Raw genomic sequence first — 27,589 nt, 5'->3', positions numbered from 1 at the left:
GCATATGTATAGTTACTGAGTAAAAGGTAAAGGAGTTTTAATAGTAAGGCATATAGAATTATAGGTGTTAAAGTGCAGTTTACAGTTTCTTAACATTTTAAGTTTTTCAACCGTAAAGCTGTAACAGTCCAAGATGAGACTGAAATGGAAGGAGTGTGACTTGGGCGCTCTCTCATTTAAGTTTTCTGTGGAAAACTGCTTATTTTCCTAAAGCTGCAAGAAGATAAGGCCAATAAAGCTCAACTGTGGTCTCAAATAAAGCATGAGTGAGGCTTAGAAGGCATAAAGGCCTTGGAGAGTCTCGCTGTCCAACGTGTGTATTTAACGCTAAGCAGTAATTTGCACAGAAACTAAACTTGAAAATGAACATTCGTTTTATTTCAGTACATAGCAAAGAACAGACACTCAAACAATGAAAGCTGAATAGCCAGAGACCTTTCTGAGGAATCATAAAGAAAATTATTTCAATCACTATTTAAATGAGGAGACAGGTGTTCAGTCTGGGCCATAGCAAATGCTTCTGGCTACCCATTAGCTGGTGCTTTGGCTGCTTGTTCTGACAATGCCCACCTTGTTCAACAGAGTATTTCAGGCTGGTGGGGCAGTATTTCATGCAGAGTGAATGCCAAACAAACACTCATTATCAAACTCATCTGACAGACACCGTGTATACATGTTAACATAGTGAGGGTACAAAATATGGCTACGCTGGTCTACTGTTGGCCAGCTTTTAGCAATGCACACAGCAGTTAGCCATCACAATGAACAGATTAAAGAGCATAATTAATATTTTGGTCCGTTTCAGTGTCTCCTCTTTACTAATTTATGTTAATAACCTATGATACATGGATTCAAGCACCACATCTTGGAAAAATTGGTGGGGGAAAAGCATTTCTAGATTTTGACATGTTTCACACTGTTACATGTATAAAAAGACTTTAATTTGAAAATACAGAAGGTAGGCAAATTATTTTAAAAAACCTATAAAGCTATGTAATGGAATTGAGAGTTATATGTATTTCTGATTTTCTTGTCTCTGCTATATCAGACACACTCAATTTGCCTTGACTTTCAGGACCTTTCAAAGCATATTTGCTTCCAATGTCTTCCTACTCATTTGGCATTGAGACACTGCCTCCAGCCTCTGGCCAGCACATGTTGCCATTCTTTATAAATCCAATAGTTCCCTTGTGAAGCAATCTCCTTCTTTCTGTTCCACAGACTGTAATTCACTCTCAGAAGCAGCTCTTGTAAAATATCCAGAAATATCGTATTCCCTCCTGTATTTCTAGTCTTTCCTTAAAAAATCTAAATTTCAGTGTTACCTACTTGAAGGGAAAAAGTGTTCACAGTGTTTAAGGTGATTCTTTGCTGAGACTGATGCCTATCACAGTAACTAGTATTGTCTCATTATTCCCTTGTACTCCTCTGTCTTTCCCTATCCATCAGTTGTCTCTTGTTTTACAGTTAATTTGTAAGGTCTTTGTAAATGGAATGACCTTGTACTCTGTGCTATAATTATAATTATAATATGTTGCAGAAAGGAGGATTAGTAAAAGCACAGAGCTTTTAGGTGCTATATATAATATGCGCAAATAGATAATTTTTTAATAGAATAATCTCTTATTGGGAAAAAAAAAGGCAAATATATTTTCAGAGATGAGCAAATGAGCTATCACTAATAATTTCCCAAGGGAACGAGAGAAATGGGTACCATTGTTCTGCTCCTGTCCTATTCTTCAGAAAGTACATCTCCACTCTCACGTGCATTGGATTGCAATAATAAAGACTGATACTTAGAACAGAGTAAAGAGAATATCAATTGCAGTTGTAATAAACAGCCTACAGCTTTTAAAGCCATATCTTCCTTTTATACACAATGAAAATCACAAATTTCCTATAGATTAGCAACAGATTTACCTTCTTGGCACAAAGTTGCAGAGTCCTTTGTTAGGTTTGTTGTAGAACCATCACCAAGTGACATCCTGTCACCATTTGAAACTAGATATTAGTACTAGGTGTGCTGGCAGCCTGCCTTCGTTCTGAATTCCCTTTGTTTTAATACTAATTTATTTTAAGTTATGATCATGTCTTTACATTACAAAATAATACCTGCTACTTCCTAGCATTGCATGAATAACCACAGTAAGAAAAAGAGTTTTAAAAAATACAGCCACTAGGATATAGTGAAATTAAATATTTGTTGGTGGAAAAAATAAAAGACTAAGGGCAGACAAAACATCAGTCTTCTGAAGTATTAAAAACCTCCAAAACAACTGATTACAGTGAAGGTAAGGATAAATTTTGTTCCAGTTCTGTTAGCTGAAGAATAAGGAAAAAACAGCTTAATTTTGTAACAAAATCCCCATAACTTGATGTAAGTAAAGCCTTTTAATTAGGAGGTTACAAAACACTGAAACATGGTAACAAGGGGTATGGTAGATACTCCTCGACTAGAAACCATTAGAACCATCTCATAGATGACCTCGGTGTTACTTTACAGCAGGATTTTTGGAACAGTGACTCCTGAGAAAAACAAATCTTTCTGTCCTTGAAAGGTTCTCCTTGAGGAGAAGCAAAAATGCCGGACTGAAAGACTGGCATTCCAATTTAGTGGATTATGATGGTGTCTTTGCTTGTTTTAATAACATCAAGCAAATAACAACAACAACAAAGTGGAAAACTTCATGTAAGCCAATCTAATTAATTAATATGCAGCTTCTGAGATACATTTCTTATCGCAGGCAGAGGACTAACATGATGTTGTTTCAGTTGCAAGTTCTCTTTTGTGCATCAGTGTTATTATGATTATAGTGAAATTTGTCTCCCTTGTATGTTGCTATCTTTAATTTTCACTTAATAGGATAAAGTAGAAAGGGTATTTGTAACTAACACCTATGGATTAGCATGTTAGTAAAAGCTTGAATGGATAGAAACCTACATAGTTTCAACTATACATTTGTTCATTTGTACTATGTCTACTGGCTTTTTGTCCTAGTTGCATTTTATATGGCTGATTACTGATAATCCTAGTGTACTATAGTGCAGCTGCTCTATTTTCCTTCTATAAAAGGCTGTATATGGACTCATTTTCATTGACCAGTTTAGATTTCACACAATATGGTAGACACCTAGGCTATATTACTGCTAGAATTCCCAAAGAATTAATCATATATATACCAACTAGTTTAATTAATGCAGATGTTTCATGGCCTTTTTTTTTTCCAATCTATGTAGAACAATGATAAAATCTTCCAGACTGTGGAAAGTAGTGGACTTTTAATCCTATTCTCGCCGCTTCTTACCATTGATAAATTTCACATAGAGGCAGATAACACTTTCTACAGGTTTGATGTGTTAGAAACTCTTCATTACCATCTTCATTGATTTTTAGCTGTGATTTGATCTTTTGTAATCAGTACAAAGATTTTTTTATATAAGTTTTCCATTCTTCATGTAATGTAAGGGTTTTATTTGGAGATGCTAGAAAAAGACATATTAAACCACTAAGGAATAAATATGGCTTATTTATCTCCAATGATACTGGATTCAGTCTCCAGTTCCGTTGATAACTACCACCACAGATTGACACAGAAGTCATTATTGTGACAGTAATGTTTAACTGAGTTGATAAAAAGCAACACTGGGAAGAAAGGACTAAAATTAGCAAGAAATTATTTTGCTATTTGAACTTCATTTTTTAATGAATTTCACAGTTTTCGTATGCCACATATAGATATTATGTGGTTGATTGGTTGATTGGTTGATTTTTGTAAATGGGTAAATTTGATAACAGTCCTGCTAAATCTCAGGTCACCTTTTCTATAATGCCTCTCAGCTTATGTTTATCTGCCTACTTTCTTTTCTTTATGATTAGCTTAACATTTAATTTTGATTTTTTTTCTTTTTATTTTTTTTTAGTTTTAGCTATTATTTGTATTGAATCTAAATATTTAATGTAGCCTTTTTTGACTTTCTGGTCTTTCACACACTTTTTTTGTTGTTTTGGGTTTTTTTTAATAAATTTGCACTGCTACGTCTAACAAGTATACTGAATTTAATTTTACTCTGGTTATCAGAAGTAACATCTAAAATGCAACGTCTTCAGTTAACATAGTACAGCTATATGTGTCTCCACTAGTCACCCAGCACTTCACTTACATGGAGAGCAATTACTAAGATGTTATGAATGTGACGTAAACTTAACTTTATTTTAATTGGTACATTATTTTCTTCATTTTGTAAATATGCTATTGTACTATTAGGGAAGGTCTTCAAAGTATTATATAGAACTGCCAGAGTAATTATCTGTCAGTTATACATGGGCAAAATAGCTTTAGAGAAATAAATTTGTTTGTTGATTAGCACCCTTAGGTTTGTGGATTTTAATCAGTGCACAGCTGACAGACAAGAAATTCTGTCATTCCTATTGTTTTATAATGGTTTACTGATTGTCCTTCCAGGTAGTATATTAATACATATTATCTGACCCCAGTATTTCACTGGAATATCTGTGACACTCTAGAAAATGTCCAGATGCCATTTCAGGTGACAAAACCCTGAGTCTTCAAAGTATGAAAAGCAGCAGCCAGAATTCTGTCCATACTCTAGTATGGATTCAAAATGTCTTTTACTGTATCATATTGTGATATTTATTTCTTCAAATGCTATGTCTCCCATTATAAACCTATAGGAACTGTAGGGAAAAGTAGGACATTTGTCTTAAATAAGGGGAAAGGGGTCAAAGTGAAGGATGAGATTTCTAGCAGTGACTGAAGAAAACAAGTGGTAGAGCTGTTCCCTGTTCAGCCCACAAGCCAAAGCGGATGATAGTATAGAGGATGGGGTGACATATTCTATGGTTTACAACCTCACACCACTGTATCTTTGGTCATTCTCATTCCCTTTGTGGAGTTATATTAATCACAAAAAGACATGAGTAAACCAACACGGCTTTTCTGAATTAAACCCAGTGACTACTGGTGCTAGGCTCTTTAGTTTGAACTTTGTCCTATAGAAATGTCTGCATGATACCTATTTCCTAATGAATGTGAGCATACAAGATGACATAGGCAATCTCTTGCCTTTTTCAACCCTGTTCCAACCGTATTTTTAGAACTGAGCAATTGGTTGCTGATCTGCAATTTGCTGGAGATATATGTAGCTGGGACCAGCCCAGTATTTCTGAGTCTGGATCAGCATTCCTATGTTTGACTTCCCTTAGGTGACGGCTGCCACTGCTGTGACTCTGTGGGCAAAGACTGTCATGATTTTGGAAACTTGAAATCATTATTTCACTCACTGTTACCAATCGTATTACACAGAGCTGGAAGTGCATCCTCAAACACTTCAGCCATGCCTAAGGCAGAAGGAGACCCATGTCTTCTTCTTGCAATTCCTTTGAGCTCCTTTAGAAACAGCCTGGTAAAGATGACCCAGCCCACAAAGAAAGAGTGACCCACACCATTTCCATCAACAGAATAGAGTGTGTGGGGAAGGGTACATTTCTGGTGGGCAGGAGTCTGCCAGACTGCTTTTGTTCTGCACCAGTGACCTTTGGGAGTGCTGGTTAAGGTAAACACTGCATATGGGTGGAGCCAAAAGCAATCCAATATCCCTTTAAACTTTCCCTGTGAGAGCTTGTGGTACTGTGTTTCAGCTGAAACCGAGATAATATTAAAATTAAATCTGAAACATCAGAAAGTGATCAAGATAAATTAAAGGTTTCTTTTGGAGTCTACTGAAATCACCCAAAAAGACCAGAAGGTGTGACCGAGAATGTCACGCTGACACACACACAGAGCTACAGCAGATTCCTCAGAGGTAATTAAACCTTTAGGATTTCTCCCAGGTTGGTGTGGCATCTTCTCTTCCTTTGGAAGCATAGCTTTTCCACATATTATTAACTGAAGAATAGAAGTTACTTCATGAGTAGTTTCATAGACAAGAGATGCAGATATTCCTACTTCACTTTCTTGTAAGGAAGAAAAAGAAAGGAATGTCCGTCTTTTGTCTGAACACTGGTAAATTAATGATTATACTTAGTTCTTTTTCACAGACTATTCTGCCACACAACTACATTCTACTTCAGTCCAGATGCTTCTTAGCTAAAGAAAAACTGAAATGCTTACATTAGGACTTAACTTCATGAAAAATTATGTTCATTTTCTGCAGTCATTCAATAGCTTCAGCAATTTTATTTTGATGAAAAAATCAATTTAGTAAACAGATGCCGAGATGCTAAAAGATCCAGTTATGCCAGTAGTTGTGGTACACTGCACTATCTACACTAAAAATACGAAAATGTTTAGTTTTAATTGTAGCTTTCCTTAACTATGACTATTATTTATTTTTAAGATAGTTTGCACTATAGAAAATTATGACTAAATCCATGTCTTTTTGCATAAATATTTTGCTGATTAAAAAGACTAACACATGCACACAGTAAAAACAGAAATTCTTGCCTTCTGGCATTTGCTTTTTATTGTAGAGAAGTAGCAAATCCAATTACAAGATGTTTGATTCACTGGGCAAATCCTACTGGAACATTTTCGGCTCTGCAGGATACCACTCAGTACTGAAGAACCACTTGTCAGCATAACGATGTAAAGGACCACATTCTGTGATTCACACTTGAATCTGTTTGCCAAATGATTTTCGGGAAGGCACTCATGAAATGCTCCAAAACTCTCTTCAGGATTCAAGTTCCTTTTTTTTGCATTCATTCATAATTATCCTTTGCATACATTAAAACTAATAGCGCAATGAATTCACCTTTCCCATGGTTTTTGAGGAGATTTAATTCCTCCAAATATGAAATGCCCAAGGAAAAAAAGAAACTTCAACATTTCAGTTAAGTAGATGTTTTTTGCTATGATTTGACTTATGTTAAACCAGTGGTTTTGGCTTTAGAGTCAATTTTCCACATAAAATGAGGTAAATCAGAAACACCCTTAAATTAAGTCATCCAGTCTATGTCAACGGGAAACTGGACTGAAATCAAATTCAAATGTTTATACTTGTGTAAGCTTACCAGGACTCATTTGTAAAGTAAATAAGTAATCATAAAAACAGTCCCTTACAAGCAGTTAAAGAAACCATACCTTCACATAAAAAAAAAGGTAAGGAAAGAAAAAAAAGATTTTTTTAATTTTCTTTAACTCACTTTGTCCTCTGTTTACTAGTAAAACACATTAAGGTAAATACAACATGGAACAATTACTTTTAACGGTATTAAGAGTTTTCATTATAAGCTAGACAATTTGCTCTGACACATAATATAGTTGAAAGATACAATTTAAATTCTTGAACAGAAAATGTCTCTTTCACACATACATACATACATGCACTCGGTGCACCACCACAGTAGAAGTCAGTTGGAAAAAGGCTGAAAGAATGTGCCTCCCTTAGAAAAGGCTGAGATAACATCAGACAGGAAAGGGTAGAATTTGCCTGCTTTTTGATAGAGACAACAAACTGAAGAGTATTTCTAGCTTTCAGAATAGTGAGAAGTAGAGACGGAAAAGACTTAATTGACAAAATTGCTAAAAATATAACATTTTTTTTTGCCTTTTTATTCCCTTAGTCTAGTTGTCAGCTCATGAATCTTCCATTATCCCTTGAATGGAGTAACTTCAGTTTCAGTTCTGCTTAGCTCTCAATAAGCAGAGGTTTGTCTCTCCCTTATTCCTTTTTTAATACCTCACTGTTCTGCTCTGCTACCAGGAATATGCCTTATCCTCTTTCTTCAATCATTTTATCAATTACATATAAGGCTAATATCCTTTTTTGCATCTCATACACCAAAGATATATTAATCCAATGTAGTTCTTATTTGATTCCATTAAGCACTTTCCAGGCACTGAGCTATTCAGAACAGGATAGGAACAGAGCATTAGGTCATCCAGGCCAAATAAAGGGTGTCGTATAATCAATTTCATGACAAAGATTTTAAAAAAAAGGATTTGCTTTCTTTTCTGTTCTGTTTATGCAGGTGTAGAATGAAATATTCTAGGTATAGTCCAACAAACCTCATTGGATTTGCAAATTGTGTGCATTTTTAATTTTTTTTTTTAATGGAATCACATTTTATGAGAGTCTTAAAAAATATCCTAAAAATAGAATGCCTTTTCTAGCTATTGGTATTGCATCCTCCAGAAATTCATGACTTTAAAGCTATTTTTAAAGGCTATGAGTTCCTTTAGACCTCTCTGATATTCCTATATTCTAACATAACATGAGAGAATAGTTTCAGGTTAAAAAAAAATAAAAATATCTAGGTTGCATAGTATTCAGGACCTAGGTCTTGACACTCTTTTTTTTTCCTATGATATCTCAGAGTATAAATGTTGTCCATTATTTTCATGCTTATCCATAAAATAAAATTCCATTTTCTTCTATCATCTTTCTACTTGGTACATACAACATATCTCTTCCTACAAAATGAGGGGAGAAAATACTGTTTGTTATCTTTCAAATTTCATTATACTTCCATTATCTTTCAATATAGTCCTTACCTCAAATCAAATTAAGATATCTTGGGACATTCTTATTAATTATAAATTCCTTTTCGACTAAAACTCCATTAATCAGAAAGTCAGGAACACCACTAGAATTTGTGTTGAAACTTGCCTTTCTAAAAGTCGTGGTTCAGCTCGTACTATGTTGTTGGGAGGTTTTTGTAATATAATATATCTATGTACGAAATAGCCTTTGAAAATTTCCTAGTTATTATTTGGTGCCTTGAACACTCACACATACTTCTGGTAAAATACTGCCTTTTTAACACACTTTTGTCTCGGGTCCTTAAAATTTGGTCAGTCTTCAAGTGTATTATATTATTTTTGAGGGGAAAAGAAACAAACAAAAAAAAAGAAGCAGTAAGAGCTTTGGAAAATTGGATTAAGAATTCAATATGGCTGAAGAATTCAAAGTAACCCCCAAAATTCAGCTGATGTTATTTCAGCTAATTGTTGATGTTAGTTGATAAGATTACTTATCTTCTGGACTAGTACTTTTGATAGAAGAAAGCCAGACACCCAGTTCTCTTAACAAAAGATAGCAAAATATTTTGTTATTTCTCCATACTTTCTGTTCTGTTTTTTATAACTTTTCATTCATTTCTCTCCTTTTGCAACCAATTTTTACTTTACTACAGTATGATTCTTACCCTACATTGAATTCTCCTTTCTCACTGAGAAGCTGAGGCACCGAGGATCCCTCCCCACTTTTTTCCCCATTACGGAATCACAGAATCACGGAATCTTCAGAGTTGGAAGGGACCTCTAGAGATCATCTAGTCCAACTCCCCTGCCAGAGCAGGATTACCTAAAGCACATCCCTCAGGGCTGCATCCAGGCGGGTCTTGAAAATCTCCAGAGAAGGGGACTCCACAACCTCCCTGGGCAGCCTGTTCCAGTGCTCTGTCACCCTCACTGTAAAGAAGTTTTTCCATGTATTTGAACGGAACTTCCTATGTTCTAGCTTGTGCCCATTGCCCCTTGTCCTGTCACTGGGAACCATTGAAAAGAGCCTGGCTCCGTCCTCCTTAAACCCACCCTTTAGATACTTGTAAACATTAATCAGGTCCCCCCCTCAACCTTCTCTTCTCCAGGCTAAAGAGTCCCAGCTCTTTCAGCCTTTCTTCATAAGGGAGGTGCTCCAGTCCCATAATCATCTTGGTTGCCCTTCGCTGGACTCGCTCCAGTAGTTCCCTGTCCCTCTTGAACTGGGGAGCCCAAAACTGGACACTACTCCAGTTGTGGCCTCACCAGTGCAGAGTAGAGGGGGAGAATGACCTCCCTCGACCTACTGGCCACAGTCTTTCCTATGCAGCCCAGGATGCCATTGGCCTTCTTGGCGACAAAGGCACATTGTTGGCTCATGGATAATTTGCTGTCTACTAGGACCCCCAGGTCCTTCTCCTCAGAGCTGCTTCCCAGCATGTCCGCCCCTAACATATACTGGTGCTTGGCATTCTTCCTTCCCAGGTGCAGGACCCTACACTTGCTTTTGTTGAACCTCATTAAGTTCTTCTCTGCCCAGCTCTCCAGCCTGTCCAGATCACGCTGGATGGCAGCACAGCCCTCTGGATTGTCGGCTGCCCCTCCCAGCTTGGTATCATCAGCAAACTTGCTGAGGATACACTCTGTCCCCTCGTCTAGGTCATTAATGAATATATTGAACAAAATTGGACCAAGTATTGACCCCTGAGGGACACCACTGGTTACAGGCCTCCAACTGGACTCTGTGCCACTGATCACAACCCTCTGAGTTCTGTCACTCAGCCAGCTCTTGATCCACCTCACTGTCACCTCATCTAGCCCATACTTCCTCAGCTTCCTAATGAGGATGTTATGGGAGACAGTGTCAAAAGCCTTGCTAAGGTCAAGGTAGATGACATCTATGGCTCTCCCCTTATCCAGCCAACCCGTTATAACATCATAGAAAGCTATCAGATTGGTCAGGCATGATTTGCCCTTGGTAAATCCATGCTGACCACTTCCAATAACTTCCTGTTCCTCTATGTGTTTGGAGACGACATCCAGAATGAGTCACTCCATTACCTTCCCAGGGACAGAGGTGAGACTAACTGGCCTGTAGTTCCCTGGGTCCTCCTTCTTGCCTTTTTTGAAGATTGGAGTGATGTCAGCCTTCCTCCAGTCCTCAGGCACCTCTCCTGTTCCCCATGACCTTGCAAAGACGATGGAGAGCGGTCTAGCGATAACATCTGCCAGCTCTCTCAGCACTCGCGGGTGCATCCCGTCAGGGCCCATGGATTTACGAATGTCCAGCTTGGCCAAGTGGTCTCTGACCCGGTCCTCCTCAACCGAGGGAAAATCGTCCTCTCTCCCGACCTTCCCCCTTGCCTCCAGGGTATGGGATTCATGAAGGACAGCTTTATCAGTGAAGACCGAAGAAAAGAAGGCATTCAGTAACTCTGCCTTCTCTGTGTCTTCCACCACTAGGGCACCCGTCTCATTCATCAGTGGACCTATATTTTCCCTAGTCTTCCTTGTTCTGTTGATATACTGGAAAAATCTCTTCTTGTTATCTTTAACTGCAGTGGCCAAGCTGAGTTCTGATTGAGCTTTGGCCCTTCTAATCTTCCCCCTGCATAGCTTTGTTATATCTTGATAATCCTCATAAGTTGCTAAGCCCCTTTTCCAGAGAATGTAAGCCTTCCTTTTTTTCCTGAGGTCCAGCCAAAGCTCTCTATTTAGCCAGGCTGGCCTTCTTCCCCATCGGCTTGTTTTTCGGGACATGGGGATGGCCTTCTCCTGTGCTTCTAAGAGCACCTGCTTGAAGTATCACCAGCCTTCCTGGGCACCTTTGCTCTTCAAAACTGCCTCCCAAGGGACACTCTCAACCATGCTCCTAAACAGGTTAAGGTCTGCCCTTCGGAAATCCAAGGTGGCAGTTCTGCTGGCTCCCCGCCTCGCTTCACCAAGAATTGAAAACTCTATCATTTCATGGTCACTCTGCCCAAGACGACCTCCAACCTTTACATCCCCCACAAGACCTTCTCTGTTAACAAACAGTAGGTCCAGTAGGACACTTCCCCTAGTTGGTTCCTTCACCAGCTGTGTTAGGAAGTTGTCTTCCACACACCCCAGGAACCTCCAGGACTGTTCCCTCTCTGCTGTGTGGTATTCCCTGCGGACATCTGGGAAGTTGAAATCCCCCACAAGAACAAGGGCAGATGATCGCGAGACCTCTGCCAGCGGCTTATAGAATACTTCATCGGTTTCTACATCCTGATTAGGGGGTCTATAACAAACTTCATTTAAAACTTAATTCTTCATTTAAAAACTATTTCTCTGTTTGCACCTAAGATTGATGAACCACCTACTCACCCGTCGGTTCTGTTCCCACCACTGTAACTCATCTGCAATAACAGTTAGTTTATTGCATCCTTATCTAAGTTTTTTCTTTAATCTTTGTGTGTCATTATCCCCTCAATACCTGTGTGAGCCTCTGTTGCTTCTCTGTTCAATGCTATCCCTCAAACAGACCTCTCTGTACAGATTTCTTTTGATATTTTACTTCATAGAAACCTATTGTAAAAAATAAATTGTACTGTATTATATTGTTGAGCCAGAGTCCCCGTGAGTCATTCAGAGGGTAATTTTGCCTATTTCAAGAGCATTTATGTACTTTGTAGCCTTAGCTTTTGTATCTCAAACTGTGCAGGCATCCTCAGTACTTTATGTATTACTAGAGCGTTAAAATGCACGATCAAACTCAACATTTTTAAATTTCATCACCCTCTTTTCTTTCACTCGAAGAAGCTTCTTAAGCTAAGAAAAAAGTGGAGGAATGAGGCAGAAACAGGAGTAGTTCACACTAAAACTAAATCCTGGCTAGGGTGACTATACCAGGGTAGGAATCATGCCGAGTGGTAAGTGACAAGACGTGAGACTAGAAGAGCCTGGTGTTTAAAATCCAAAACTTGATTTTCACACAGTGTTTAGGAAAGAAGCTAGACATGGAGTCAGACCTGCATCAGAAACGAGCACCAAGTATGCTGGGCCAGGGGCCTTTCAGTCCAGGGAAGACATTCACATGACTTGCCTCCTATGCTGTGCACACTGCAGTAGAGCAGGGCTGTGGAGAGCAGCAGGCAGGTCCTTTGCATGTTTCAATTTTCTCCTCAGCTTTAAAAGTCAGTCTTAGCTAAAATTTACAGATATGTCCAGATTAGCTCAAATGGAGTTATTCAGAAATATTACTTCTGTAATGGTTTTGTGTCCTCTCAACTGAAATCTGTAGGAGTTGCAGAAATTCAGTGCAACTCCTTTCTACCATGTCTTGTAGAAAGCAGTAGAGCACTCTGTTAAGTATTCTCCCAGTTGTTTCAAAAGAATATTAAAAACACCAAAGGCTGGTGTTGGTGCTGTGGTATTAATGTGGTGCATTGCATAGTCAAAGTAGTTTCTCCAGAACAAAGGAGGTAAGAGAATGGATTAAGAAAATTATAGAAGTTATTGTTATCAGACCTTAATGATGAAGTGGCATAACATGCACTACCAAAAGAAGTTTTGTCATCAAGAAACAAAGAGAGGTTATGGAAGATAGAAGTAGTCTGAGAAGATTTCAGAGATCCGTGAAGAACTGTGTTGAAAAGCAGGAGACAGAAGTCTTGGAAGTTGAACTAATGAAGAAACATGAGACCTTTGCAAATAGCAAATTTATCCAAAGATGATGCACGTTTGACCTTGTGTGCTGTTTTTGGCTGGGACAGAGTTAATTTTCTTCATAGTGGCTAGTACGGGGCTATGTTTTGGATCTGTGCTGGAAACAGTGCTGCTAATACAGGGATATTTTAGTTATTACTGAGCAGTTACTATGTGAGAGGCATGAGGGGAGTTTCCTCTAGGAGATAAAATTTTAAGAAAAACCCAGGATAGGAGACGAGACCACTTCATGGAGATAGGCATATTTTTTGTGAAATTGATGCCTAAGACTTTGGGTACTTCTCTCAAACTTCATACCTTCACAGTGGCTAACGAAAATTTGTAGTGAAGAATTAGCACTTCAAAGTCCATTGAAATGAGTGGATACTTTTCAAGCCACTTCTTGGCCTTGGACCTGGGCATCAATAGGCCTCCTTTGTAGGCATTTCCTTTCCCTCATCAGGCGCGAGAGCATTCTCAGGTTCTTATGCGGCCGAGTGGATAACTTCAATGCATATAAACATGTGAATATGCATGAGCTCCCAAAGATACCATAATTCACTAAATCAAATTGTTTAAATTTGTCCCCAAAATAAGTTCTTACAAAAGAAGTTGCTGAAATAGGTTTCTATGGATATCTCACTTCTTTAAAGCTGGTTTCATCCACATAATTCCCCTTCTTTCAGGAGTCTGTCAGAGTTTCTGACTGTTTAATTCATTGCAAGCCAGCTGAAACTGGGAAGTCCATAAAGTTGCCATAGTAACTGAATGGACAAAGACTTAATTCACTAGTTTATATAAGCCAGAACTCATATCCTGCAGATAGTAATGGTCTTAAATTATTTAGGTCTATAAAGTTCACTGTTAATGTATTATATATATATATTTCATAAATAAGTGTCAGTTCCTTAGTTAGTGAAAAATAGGCTTTGATTGCCCCGTGATATCTCAAAAGTAGTTGTATGTTGGATAGTAAGACAATCAAAAAGTCAAGGGGAATGAAAAGGAACTAGAAACCAGGGCATGGTAACAGCAGTGCTTTCCGTATTAAGAGAGGCTATGAATTATATTATCCATTTATTTAGAGTTTATTTTGAAAAAATTTCCCAAACTGGTCTGTTAAACTCTGTAAAACCCATGTGAATTTAACAGTAACAGAGGACAACACACTTTGAATTTTGCAGTCTAGTGAAAACAAAGGGACCACAGTCAATTCTTATTGTTCCCAGTCCACAGATATAATTTGCAGTGATGCTGCTCATGACACAAGATGTGGAAGAGCAAGACTGAAGGAGACGTCTCTTGAAAAATGTGTTATGAATCACATCATTTTGTCATGGGCAGCGTGATCTATTTAGGGGCACTGCATTCTGTTGGCTTAAAATAAGAGTGTGGCATAGTCAACTGTTATGCTGATGGTGTCAAGATGGATGTGACAAAATTAAGTAAAAAAAAAAAATTACATATTTACTTAGTTCAGAGACTTCCCTGCTTCTCAGCTTTTTGATCATGAACTGAAAGTCTTTTGCTTTGAATTGATTTGAGATCAACCACTAACTCTGAGAACAATAACAATTTTCTTTTTCTGTCTGCTTAATTTTGACCTTCTTTCCCACACCTTCTGCTTTATGCAACATTTAGCAATTGGGCAGATTAAAATCGTAAACCAGGCCTGCTGCACTGCACCTTTCCTAAACAGCATTGGTAAATATTATAAATGTCATAAACATTCTTTGGGAACTTTGCACCAGTAAATGGATAGGGATATTTTAATCATTGAGTATACCTATAATTTGGGACGTTTTAATCATCGAATCTACCTATAACTTCAATGTCTTAGAGAATCAATTCTACATAATTTAATTCCCTAGATTAATGAATTCTGTGGCTCTTTTTCATGACATTTCTGAGTACATCAGTTATTCATTTTAATCCTGCAAGTTTGAAAAAACAGCCGAGATGGGAATTGTCACTGCAGCTTTATTGTATTTTATGTTGCTTTATTTCATTCTTTTCTTGCATTTTAATTTTAGTGCCAGCTTTCAGCAGGATGTTGAACCTGAAAGATTCACCTGCACATTTAATTCTGAGAGCAGACTGACACCTATATTTCTCCCTGGGTGGAATTCCATTGCTCACCATGGTATCAGAGTTTATCACTAGATTTACATTTTGTGTCATGCCGGCTATCTCCTATCATTTCAGGAGGTTTGGATCCTTTCATAGATTCTTGCCCAGGACTTGTAAATAGTGGATAAATGGCATGAGAGGTAACAGGATGTGGAAAAATATTCAGAGAAATGAAAAGATTGTTAACAAAAGTGAAAGAAAACAGGGAACAGTTAGATACACCACTACTGTGAATTTCTTTCATTGTCCCATACAATAATAGAAGAGTTGGGGTGCTTTTTTTTTTAGGTAAGTTTGGCTTTGTCCAGGAAGCTCTCATGAGCTGTGAGATAACATAGGCAGTTACCTTAATGATAGGTTTCCTCTCATCTCCCTTCTCCAACGTCCACTACTGTTCAGCACATTTTAACTTTTTAGAAGTCTCCTATTAAAAATGTTTTTATTAGAAAATGCCCTATAATTCAGGAGTTCTGATATAAAACTAGATTTTGTGGGGTTTTTTTTTGGTTAGGTTTCCTCCCCGCCCCCCAAAGGCTGTTACAGGGCATACGAATTTTGTACTGTGCATGCTACAGCCTATGTAGCTTTCAACACTAAGCATTAATTTTAAGGAAAACTTATGTTCTCTGGACATGCAGAATTAAAATATGACTCTGAAAATCAGTGCCTAAATTCCAGAAATATATTTAACTGCTTTCACAAAAGACATCATATGCCAGTATAATGAATGGCAGGGTATTTTCCTGTGCAGTGTATTTGCAAAATACAGAGATGTTCTCAGTTACCTTGGGTTGAAACTTCATTCAGTAATGCATCATCATTTCACTAGTGCGTTGTTTAAAAATACCTAAGATTAAAGTATTTAGGCAACTGTCTGAAAAGCTGTGTAGAGATAAACTGGGATTACACCCTCTTCTCACAGTTTTGCTGTAGAGAATGATGAATAAGAGAGCACTAAAAATATTTTAGTCTTGAGTTCTTGCTGTTATTACCAACAAGTATCAGCTACAAAAGTAAATTCTCTACATTTCGCCTCTCATTTTCGTTCAAATTACTTTTGTGACCTGCTTGCCCTAAACTGTAATATGACTCAAAATGTACGTCGCTAATGCTGATTATGTTATTGTACTATTTCACCCTCGCAGCTGTGCGGTAACAAAGGTGTAGAAACAGGGGCAGGATATTGGCATGGTGCTCTGGAATCTTAAGCATTGTGCGGAAATCTCCCTCTCTGGGGGGCCAGGGCTGTTATCCATGCTAAGAACGCTAGCATAGCAATGCGGAAACAAAACAAAAAATCCCCACTGGATAAAAAGTATAATTTTTTTAACAAATAAATATAAATTTCAAGCTTCCTCAGTGGAACGTGAAAATAAGCTCTACTCAGTAGAGTAACCAATAAATCTAATGTATTAACTCATTGCTGAAATAGTGTCAAGAAGGATTAAGTAAAACTTAAAGAAACAAATGTCTGAAACATTCACACAAAACCTCCAAAAGAAAAAAGGTAACATGCCAGCTAGAACAGGGAATAATTAAGGGATTTTAGATGTTCTGAATTTGCCTTTTGGGATATCGTGCCATTTTCTTTACTTCATATCAGATGAGTTTTACAGAAAACACAGAGCAATATTTAAAATAAATGAATAGAACAGTACTACTGCTTAAAATTGTAATTTGCTTGAAAAAAATATTTTACCTTGAGGAAATGGTTGAACTCTGAGCTATTTCAAAGTGGAAAAATTCCAAGCTGATCAAATTCTCTGAAATGATTCAAAGGAATATTTTTCTCTGTTAAAGAGAATCAGAAAAAAATAAATTATTGTCTCATACAAATCTAGTTGGTTCATATAAACAGGAAAAGAGGACATATTTATCCATGGATCACACAACTTGATTTTTTTTTTTTTCTGCAAATTTTGATATCAAACTGGATGCTGAACTATTTTCAGCTAAGATCAAATAGACACCAAACAGGGTTTGTGAAAAGGCAATGTTAGAGCAAATTACGATCTGCTATCAGGATTCTTACAATTAAGTCTATTTGGATTTACAACACCATCTTTGTGGAAATAGTGACTGATTCAGTATACAGGCCACATAATACATCTGCAATGAAAGCACTTCACCTTGAAGAGCACTTCCTCCACGAGCTCTCAGTATAACATTCTTCTGTATCAAAAATTCAGTTCTTTTTGTGCTAAATGGTAAATGAATTGTAAGAAGTCTCCTTTTTACACTCTCAGAGGACTACCTTGCTCTTCTGCAATCCCCTTAAAGAATATTTTATAGTTTATAGCTTATAGTTTAACAAAAGTTTCTTCAGTAGCATCATGACTTCAGTGTACCTTTTCCCTCTCTTCTAACACCAGCCACTTTTGTTGTCCCTGGTCAGACCCTCTTGTTGTTTGTTGTTTGAACAAAGAAATCACCTGCTATGAATTGAAAAAAATATAAACAAAAGAAAACAAACAAATAAAACCAAAACCAAACCAACCCAACCAAAAAAAAAACAAACAAAAGAAAAATCTCCACAAGAATCAGTTTTTTCCTGTGTAGGAAGTAGAGGGATGAAAAGAATGGAAAGCAGATTAATATTTTAAGATAATAGCTTTTGATAAGATTTTAGCACAATTTTCTAACCGATAAATAATCAACACATAAAGATTGGCTCAATACAAGAACAAATGCAAAACAGAAAGCACTTGGAGCATAATCCCTTTACCCATCTGATAATCAAGATTCTTCCTGGCTTTCTCATTCTTTATAGAAAGAGGTCTTTGACTGGTTGAGTTTAATGGAGTAAATTCAACTCTATAGGTTTTGCTTAAGGTTATAGGCAAATGGCAAATTAATCTTAAATTGTGGTAAAAGATTCCCCTGCTATAATTGTGGCCTGAATGAAGGTTACAAGAGAAAGACATTATAAGTCATTGTGACTTCAGTGAAAGATAAGTGAATGATTTTTTTTTTAAACAAAAAAATGTTTCCATGGTATTTTATGACCATTGTTTATAAATACATCGGTGTTTAAAAATGGGTTTTATATGTGAAATCCACACAGTTTAACAATTTAGTTTTTCAAAACTTGAAGAGGGTTGTTTTCTTTGAATTTATTTCCTGTCTTAAGAGAGGGAGGTGAGAATATATAACTTTAAATTTGATTTTTTGAACTGATTTTTAACTGATTGTGAACTAATTTTGAACTGTTAACTTCATGAAGCAATATAAAGCAAGATGGAGAAGGCTGTGACTAATAAACCTCTTGCGATTTGTCAGTAGTAGCCTGAATGCCTGAGCTTGGTGGTGTGACTGGCAGCAGGATTGGTCTGGCTCAGCATCCCCTGGTTATCTCCTTCCTCCAGCTGCGGGAGGCAGCAAGCCATCAGCAGCTGCTGAGGTTGTCACCTATGGTTCTCCCTTGCATCAAGCAATCGATGTGTCTGATGGGCAAATACCTTACATTGTCTTTTACACAGATGAACTTGCCGCCACTTGACAGAGTTCCAACCTTTTACACCTATTAAGGAAGGAAACAGTAATGCTGTTCTCTTCTCTCTAGGGTTTTCTATATGCTACCTCTGACTGTGTCCTAAATGAATCAAGAAATCAATTTGCAGCCTCTCTGCCTCAGTTAAATCAAACTTATTCACAGTTTCTGCTGAGTAAAAAACATCCAGTGCTTCTCTACAGGTACCCACTGTCACTTTGACAAGATATATCAGAACCTTGGCCAAGTTACACTGTCCAAAAAGTTTAATTTTCCTTTTATTTTTTAGCTTTACTTGTTACATTTTTACTATTTTATTATCTTACCTTTATTAGTACTATTTGTGTGAATTAATTGTACTCCTAGAATCATTGCCTGCTAAATACAACTGCTAAATGAGGTAGAAAAATTAATTTTATTACCAGAAGAACAGAACATAAGATGGAATAAAGTTCCTTTTTATTGAAAAATTGTGACTACAGGATGAAATATTCTGGTGGTTTTTGTGGACTCATATGTATTATAGGCCTGCTAATAATCTAAGGGTTTATCTAATTTTTTTCGATGCCTGTGAATGGTTATTCTTTATAGCATAGATAGCATTTTTGGTTTTAATAGGCTCCCATGTTTTTTTTAGATTGTGTTTATTAATTTAAGCACCTGAAATTTAAAGACCTAGTGCAATGTACCTATAGAGGTTCCCTCAATAGTCAATGGAAAAAGAAAGGCATCTTTATTTTCCTGCATTGTAAGAAAGGTAACTAAGATATGAAGTCTAAATAACTCTTTTTCTGTCTAGGGAGGATCTTGACAATTAACCTAAGCTAATAAATTACCTAAAAGACATCTACAAACAGGTCAGTGGAACTGCATTCTTAATCTAATTGCCATCCCTAAAGAAATATTCTATTTTTGAGCAAGTTCTTTCACTTCTGAGTTCATGTTAATATTAGTGAAGATCAAGGTACATCTTGTTAAATAAGTTAGTACTAATTTACATTTAGGAGTATAGCTCACAGTTCCTCTGATAAGAATGTTTTGCAATTTTAGGTAGAGACAAATGATTCCGGTAAAGGAAATTAGACCAGAACAAATATTTTTTGTTGATTAACTATCTTAAAACCATGTTTGAATTTCTTATAAAACAGGCTATTTATCTTCTTGGTACAAGTTACCTTGAATTAAAATGTAAGCACTTTTTAGACACCTTTTGTCTCTAGATTGAACAAGAAGAAGAATGTTATATTCTCACACATTTTGAATCCCTACTTAACACAGATTGTTACCAAAATGCTTTTCTTCCATATGATTACTATGATTTATGATCAATATGATTACTATCATAATATCATACTACTACAGTATCATACTTTCATATGTAAATCATAAATACTATGTCGTACTGTAGAAAGAAAATAAACATGTTTCTTTTGGATGTGAAAAAAACATCAAAGAAAAACTAAGTTTCCTTTATTTCCTCACTTCATAGTTTTCTGTGATTTTGTCACATATACATTACAACTTTCACATTTTTCATGCATTACAGGTGAATATGATTTCAATCCTTTACTGACATCAATTTCTTCTCCAATAGGTTCTGCTACGTGACTGCGTAGGCTCATCTCAATTCCTCGGTTTAGGTAATAGTGAGCATTGCTCCAACATACCCAGACTAAAAAAAGAAAGTCTATACACGACAATTGCAAACTGAAATCTAAAGTTGCTGTCTGTAAAAGGCTACTGAATTTGTTACAACAGGGTTTATCTTCAGATATCCTACTGAAATAGTATACTTTTTACTCTCCCTGACATTTATGATTAGTAATACTGAGGAATACAGTCTATCATTTTTATGATACAACACTCTGCTGTGCTGCCTTGTTTTCATTTGAAACAAAATGGACTCAATCAGATTGTAGTAGCTCAGACTTAAACAGTATTTCTCCACTTGGAAATCAGCTATTATTCTGGAGAGGCTATCTATCAGAAAAAGAGATTTAAAAAAAAAAAAAAAGAAAAAAGAAAAAAGGCAAACCATGCAACAAAAAAAACATGGACAGAAAAGCAAAAATCCATGATTTACAACAACTTACCAGTTATTCACATCTTTGAATTATTTATGTTTCCAGTTTATATAATATATCTGGAAATTATGATTATAAATTTATATTTCAGAGTTTCTTTGAATGCAAAATGCAACAAACCCATGTTTGCAGACCCATATTTGGGGGTAAATTCTTGCTTTAAATTTATTTTTCCTCTGAGAGAATAGTTTAATTTGTGGGAAATAAACAATATTATTTACAGAAAAAAATGTTCTTCTAATGTAACTTAATTCTTAGGTTTGGTTTTAAGGACTCAGTGTAACAGGAAATTTTTGTTTTGTTTTGTTTTGTTAATGCTGGGTCGCTAAGAGCATGCAGTTACTTGTCTGGGTCATTCAGATGGCAGTGGTGGAACTAACTAGCTCTGCCCATCAAGACAGGATGCTTCAGGATCTGGCTTTGGGTTAGCATCTGGGGGAGGCTCAGGCTCCCATTGCATGCAGTTTGCAGTGCTGCTCTGTTTTAGCTGCTCCTACTGATCTATCTCGTGAAATTTGCTACTTGTCTGTATATGTGTATGGCTGGGCCTGGAAGCACTAGGATGTGAAGTCCACTGCGCAGGGGAGCAGACCTGTCACCAGAACAGTGAAGCACCTTGGGTGCAGTCAGCCTCCCCATGGTTGTGGGATCAGCCAGCAGAGGACAAAAGCCCAGAAGGGCCCAGCAACAGCTATGTCCATGGGCTGGTGCAGGGTGCTGAGTGAACTTGAACAGGGAATCCTGGTCATATATTGCCTGTGGAACCAGCAACTGATGGGGGTTAGTGTTGTTCAGGGAGACACCGCGGAGGTACATGAGGGAGGGGCCCCTGGAGTATGTGAGTGGAGAAACTATTTGGGTACACGTGGGAGGACTCTAAGAGGGAACCAGAGAGACCCCAGGGACACCGACAGCCCCATCTCAGACTGCCCCACATGGTGGGGACTGCTGTGCTGACCTGCCTGATCTTCCTCTTGGAGGGCACCATCTTCTCCTGCAGGTCAGGGGAGTCATGTCACTTGTAAAAAAACTCATATAGCTGTGGTTAAAATGTTAGGGTAACCGCGCCCATTTAGTCTCCACACTGTCAAATTGGTCTTAACCTGTGACAGTCTTTGAGTCTAGGCTCTGTTTTCCCATAATCTTTAAGTGGGAAAAAATCTTTTCATAAGATGATCACTTAAAAAAATAGCTGAGATAGATAGATAAAGAATTGAGTAGAATAATATTACATGTAAGGCACCAGAAAATGGGTCTAATTTTATAACATTTGCACACTCCTGAAAGCGCCCATATGAAAAGATGAGCAATCAGCACAGTTTATCTCTATGTGACATTTCCAAATGCTATTTATACATTTCATGGGTCAGTCTTCTATGAAAATAGCTGTGTACGCCAGCTATCTAATGATCTGGCATTTGAAACCGATTCAATTTATATGTTAAATTTGATGTTAGGGGAAAACCAATACACTTACCACATTTTCTTTCTGTAAGTCTGGTTGTCATCTTAATTTGTCTGGAAATGTCTTTTTATTTTCCGGGGGTACCTCATGGGATATAAAGTAGCATAAATCATTCTAGCTCATCTACCATTGGGAATCACCGTTAAGGGTAAATTTTGGCTGAGCCAATATATATCACAGTGATACATAAAAAGAGCACCAGCAATGCCCTTAATCTTCTTCAACAGCTGTCTGCATCTCATGAGGAAAGACAGAGTGAGACATCAGCTGTTTGAAGATGAACAGGGCAGTAATTGAAACCAGCACTGTTTTCCAATTTGTTAACAAAGATGGGGGTTTTATAGTTTGCACGGTATTGGCACACATCCTTGTCTCCCTTCATTTTTTCCCTCAAGTTTTCTGTGGCTCCATGGGAAGCTGAGGCGCCTGGGAAGGGCATCATAAGCGTGACCCATTGTTGTGGCTCATGGACCCTTGGACAATGGTCTCTTTTTGTGTTCTTCATCTGAGGGATGGAAGAGAGAAGGAATTTGCAGCATTTAGAAAAAAAAAAATCCTGTTTCATATCACCTCAAATGTCATGGATAAGTCAAAAGTTAAGATGACTACTAGTCTGTGTCCACCTTCTCAAAAATCCATGCAATTGCATCAGGGCACTAGAGAGCTTCTGTAGCAGTTTGCACATTCATACTTCTCATGCCAACACGTAACATTAAGCATGGTTTTGTGTATGAGGATGTGTGCTTCTATGACTGTTTTCAGTAAAGTTCAAAAAATATGCAGAGAACATTTAGAGTTTTTTGGATTATATAAATTCTTACATGATGCTGTGTTATGACTTTCTCAGCTTTATTTATGAAGTTTGTTGGCAGTTTTCTTGAAATTTTCAGAGTGCTTGTAATCATCCAGAAATCACAGGTTAATGATTTAATAAAGTTTCACGTCTTTTCAGTTTTTGCTTCCTCTACTTAGTCACCATGGGTAAAACTCCTAAGAAGTAAGCTCTGTTTACTTTTGACCACATCCAGCGAGTGACAAGCTGTTTACAAAGCAATATAAAACATAGCTCCTTGTTCCATCTCCTGATAAATTTTTGTTTGGGTATCTAGATCTCATTTAACAACTTCAAATTATTAAAAAGACTCTAAATAAATACAGTTTTCTTTGCGAAGTCTTTTGATCCTGTTTTTTTCCAACCAGTTTTGACAGATGGCATTACCCCACTTCAATTTATGAACCGTGAGAGGGAAAAATTGACCATGTTGCCATGTAAATTGTTCCCCATGTATTCTACATATCCTTTTCAACATTCTGAAAAGGTTCTCTACAGGCAAAAGTGTGTTTAACTTTAGTGTCTTTATCGTTTGCCAAGCATTGTCTCTGTAAATACTTTTTAATTTTTGCAATCTTTTTATTTAAGGGAACTCATCAGTTTAGTTATACCATCTGAATGCTAACAATGAAGAGCTGCAAACCTTCTTTATGCTGCATGAGAATGAGGGCAGAGTATTTAAAATATTTTTAATATAATAACAGTATATAATATTGCTTAATATAGTTATAAAAACAGCTTTAAAAAGAAAATTGTCCAGCAAAATAAAACTTCAAGAACTTTAAATTGCTATTTTATTTAGCCATATTATTCACCACTGACGGTCTTAAAGATCTGTAAATTACTGAAAAAGAGTTTATTTTGCAGAAAGATTCTATCCTGGCTAGATTCAAAACAAAATGAATACATAAAGACAGTGCTCAGTCACATCGATTTCAGTTATTCTTTTGTTATTTATATTTTATAATTTGCTCTACTAGGATGTGTTTTGGCTTCCAGTGTGTAATAATTCCACGTAAAAAGTAAAACAGGAAAATGTTAGGTGACAGCTTACGCTTCCTCTAGTGTTTAGTTAGCAATTTTAAGGTTGCAACAACTGTCACTCATAAATTGGAAAAAAAAAAAAAAATAGTGCCAAAGCAAAAAAGAGTTTGTCCTCTATAAATTCAACACTGCAGCAAATAATATAAACCCTAGAGTTCTCCCTTAAGATAGTTTTATTAATCTTATTTCAGATATTATCATATTTTTAGTTCCAGTACTATACTGTCCAGTTCTAATCTATATTTAGTTCCAGTAATGTACTGTCTGTCCAGTACAAAGTCTTTTACTAAGGTTTTATGTCTTTTTTTCTTTTTTTTTTTTCCCAATTGAATATCCCTTATGCTATTGTTTATTTGAATGTTTCTAATTTTGTTGTCTCAAAAGAGTTTGATTTAACAGTTAGGTCAGTGGCCTGAGAATGAGGGATTCAAATTTAATATCACCTTCCATTTAAAAGGTCTTCATTATGTTTGTGTCCCTGATAGAAAGCCTGCGAGTAATGTCCTTTTGAAAACTGCTGCCAGTTGCAGCTTGTTAACAGCAGCGATTGCAATTCCTTTTATGCTACAGGCAATGCGGCTGCGGAGGGAAGACCTGGATCTGTGTATCCAATATCCCATGCGATCTTGTTGACATTGCTCCATTCTCAACAACTCTGTAATGGGTATGTACCTTGTCTATTTAGCAAGGTCTGGAATGAAACCTCCCACAACACTCAGGATAGCCAGGACAGCTGAGGCTACCATACACATTCTCTGGCCTCTCAAGTCATTCATCTTCAGAAAAAAGTATTTTGCTGGGTTAAGAAGATTGAAAGGATGGATAAGGAAGACATTCTGTTACATCTTTCTTCTTTTAGCATCATGTAGATTCAAAAGGTCTTGGTAACATAGTTGAAATACAGAAAAAAATAAGGGACCATGATGGAACACATTTCTACTGCCTATGGCAGAAATCAAAACTTTCTGTGACTTGCAAAGCAAAATGTGAATAATGGTTTCCACCTACAAAAGAACTAATACTTTAATTCAGTATTACCTATTGTATTGTTAGATCTGTTGGAAAATTACCTGTTTTAAATTAAATTGATCTAAGAAATAGACAAATCTTTCTGATTAAGCAAAACAAGACTTTTCCAACTATATAAATAGTGAATGTAGTGCAAAGACTACAATGCAAATTTCATCCCAAAGAGTATCAAAGCAAATAAAACAAAGGAAAATGATGAAAAGCAACAAGTAGCTTAAACTATGGGCATCCTTAAAATCTGCCTGTATAGCATATCACATATTACTTTCTTATTTCAATATCAAAATGTGATGATATTATCTGATCTTTACTTCAGGTTAGTAATCGTAAAACATTCTGAAACAGAGAGGCAGCAAACTGAGTTCTTTTTTAAAATATTCTACATTTTAGCAGTTCTGAATGTAAAATGTGCATTACAATTTCAATTACCTAACACTAGGTTAAAATAGTTATATTTTGGTTCTAAAAATGCATGACTTTCCATAGTAGATTTGTAATTTTATTCTTCAATTTTAAGCTACTTTTCATATTTTGTGGGCAAGTCTCTCTTTCTTCCCCACTCCTTTACCTAAAAATAATTCCAAGAAGGGATTTTAATTGTCTGGTAGCTCTTACACCAATGCATTTTTTAGTCTGTAAAAACGCAGAAAGTCTCAACTTCAGGCACAAACCTGTATTCATTTTATGTGAGCGCTTGGTTTAACAGTTATAACAGAAAAATGCTGAACATTTAAATGTAACATTATAACTCCTAAAATTGAGTCCAAAGATCAATTTTTGCACCTTAGAGCAAATTTATCCTGCTATAAATTAAAAGTAGTTTATCTGGAGTGTTTTTGCAACCACAACTGATTCTAAATTACAACCTATTAAAAATAATGATATAATCCAAAAGCCATGCAATTCCCACCATTTTCATACCAAAATTATTTGTAGAAATGAATGAGCTGACAGACAGCATTTTAATAACCAATCAACAGCTATTAAATATCTCTGGGCTATATTCTACTGTCTGTTTCTTGACTAGAGTCTAATCAGAAAGTAGGAACATGAAAACTAAATTGCAGCTAAACTTCCTAATAGAAGGTTTATGAAAGAAACATGCAATACAAATATTTTGCTAGTATGAATACTGCACTGCTCTTTGAATATCTTATTTGTTAATGAATTGCCATTTTACACTTGAGATCCAACAAAAGTAGGGACATCCCTTTTTTGTGGTTTGAAAGACTTTGCAGTTGCTAGGTGTGGAAGTATAAAGAGAGATGTGAACAGAAATGTGAATGTAAAGCTAAGACAAAAAAAAAAAAAGATATTATTATTGCTACAGTCGAACGGAGAGTAGCAAACCAGGGAGATTTCTAAGTGTTCCTGTAAACCAAGAGACTTTTCACTCTTCTTGATGTCACCCTCAGAAATTGTAAGCACATTTTAGTGACAATCACTTGCATAAGCGTAGATGAAGCAATCGCAAGCAGTCTGTAGAGGTGGGGGTCTTGCAAAAACAGATTGATAATCAGCATGAAAATTTTAATGTGCAAGTTGAACATAAAACAGGCTTAGTAAGTATTTCCTCTGGTAAATCCAACTTAGACAGTTGGATTTCCACAGCTATAGAAGTTATTTGGTGGACTCTGAGGAAACAAAAGCAGATTACTCTTTCTAGAGGTTTTGAGCGGCTTCTGGTTTTGTCTTTGCCTGTTGTGATTTTTGCACTTGAGACACATAGCTGAAGGTTTTTAATTTGATTTTTGAAGATAATAAAGTAAAAAAATAGAGATCTTACCTGTGTAACCTCAGGGCCTCCTAGGTTTAAAAAAAGAAGTATTGTGAAAGTTGAATTAAACATCTGATGCAGAGAAGTAAGCAGTTCTCTTTTACTTCACAGTCCTCGGAAAGCTTTAGGAGTTACAGCTTCCTGCCAGTATAAGTCACTTCTGCTTTTAGTTTTGAAAACTCTCAGTATGACACTGCTTACTGCATGCTATTTTGGGTGCCCTGAGTAAAACTATGAACACAGGCACTTTTGTGCAAAACATCATAAGGCCTCTCTGATGTTCATTCAGAGTTCAGAATTAAAATGCAGAAGGCTCTAGCAAGCAAAATACAAGCTGATTTTCTTTTTCCTAGTGGAAAAATAAAGTACTCCCTGGCAAGTAACCAAGGTGGTGGGAAGGTAATTCATTTTGTGTGAGAGTATTTTGCAAGTGAAAGGGATATGCCCTCTGTTTAGAGATTAGTCAGGGAAACAAGTGATCAATTTAGAGTAGTCACAAAAGTTAGCCAAAGAAGAGAGTTTCTACAGTCTGGGTTTTGCCCTTCAGCCTTTTTTTGCCCCAA

At 36.7% G+C, this 27,589-nt stretch overlaps 1 protein-coding gene across 12 annotated transcripts in view; it reads right to left on the bottom strand.

Annotated features, from left to right (window-relative positions):
- Nucleotides 1–27,589, bottom strand: part of CDH19 (cadherin 19) — a 117,396-nt gene that overhangs the window by 42,085 nt on the left and 47,722 nt on the right. For 6 of the 12 annotated variants that reach the window (XM_063326448.1, XM_063326450.1, XM_063326451.1 and 3 more), the window contains one exon: nt 17,005–17,096. The exons of 3 other annotated variants lie outside the window; for them this stretch is intronic. The gene's annotated coding sequence lies outside the window, so the exon portion shown is untranslated. Of the gene's footprint in view, nt 1–17,004; nt 17,097–17,653; nt 17,676–27,035; nt 27,175–27,589 lie in introns of those variants that run through there. 3 more of the 12 variants (XM_063326447.1, XM_063326453.1, XM_063326458.1) reach the window with 3 other exon arrangements.

Source organism: Chroicocephalus ridibundus, chromosome 2 (assembly GCF_963924245.1).
Source record: "Chroicocephalus ridibundus chromosome 2, bChrRid1.1, whole genome shotgun sequence".
In the NCBI taxonomy this organism is placed as follows: domain Eukaryota; kingdom Metazoa; phylum Chordata; class Aves; order Charadriiformes; family Laridae; genus Chroicocephalus; species Chroicocephalus ridibundus.
This window is presented reverse-complemented; position numbering and strand designations above follow the sequence as displayed.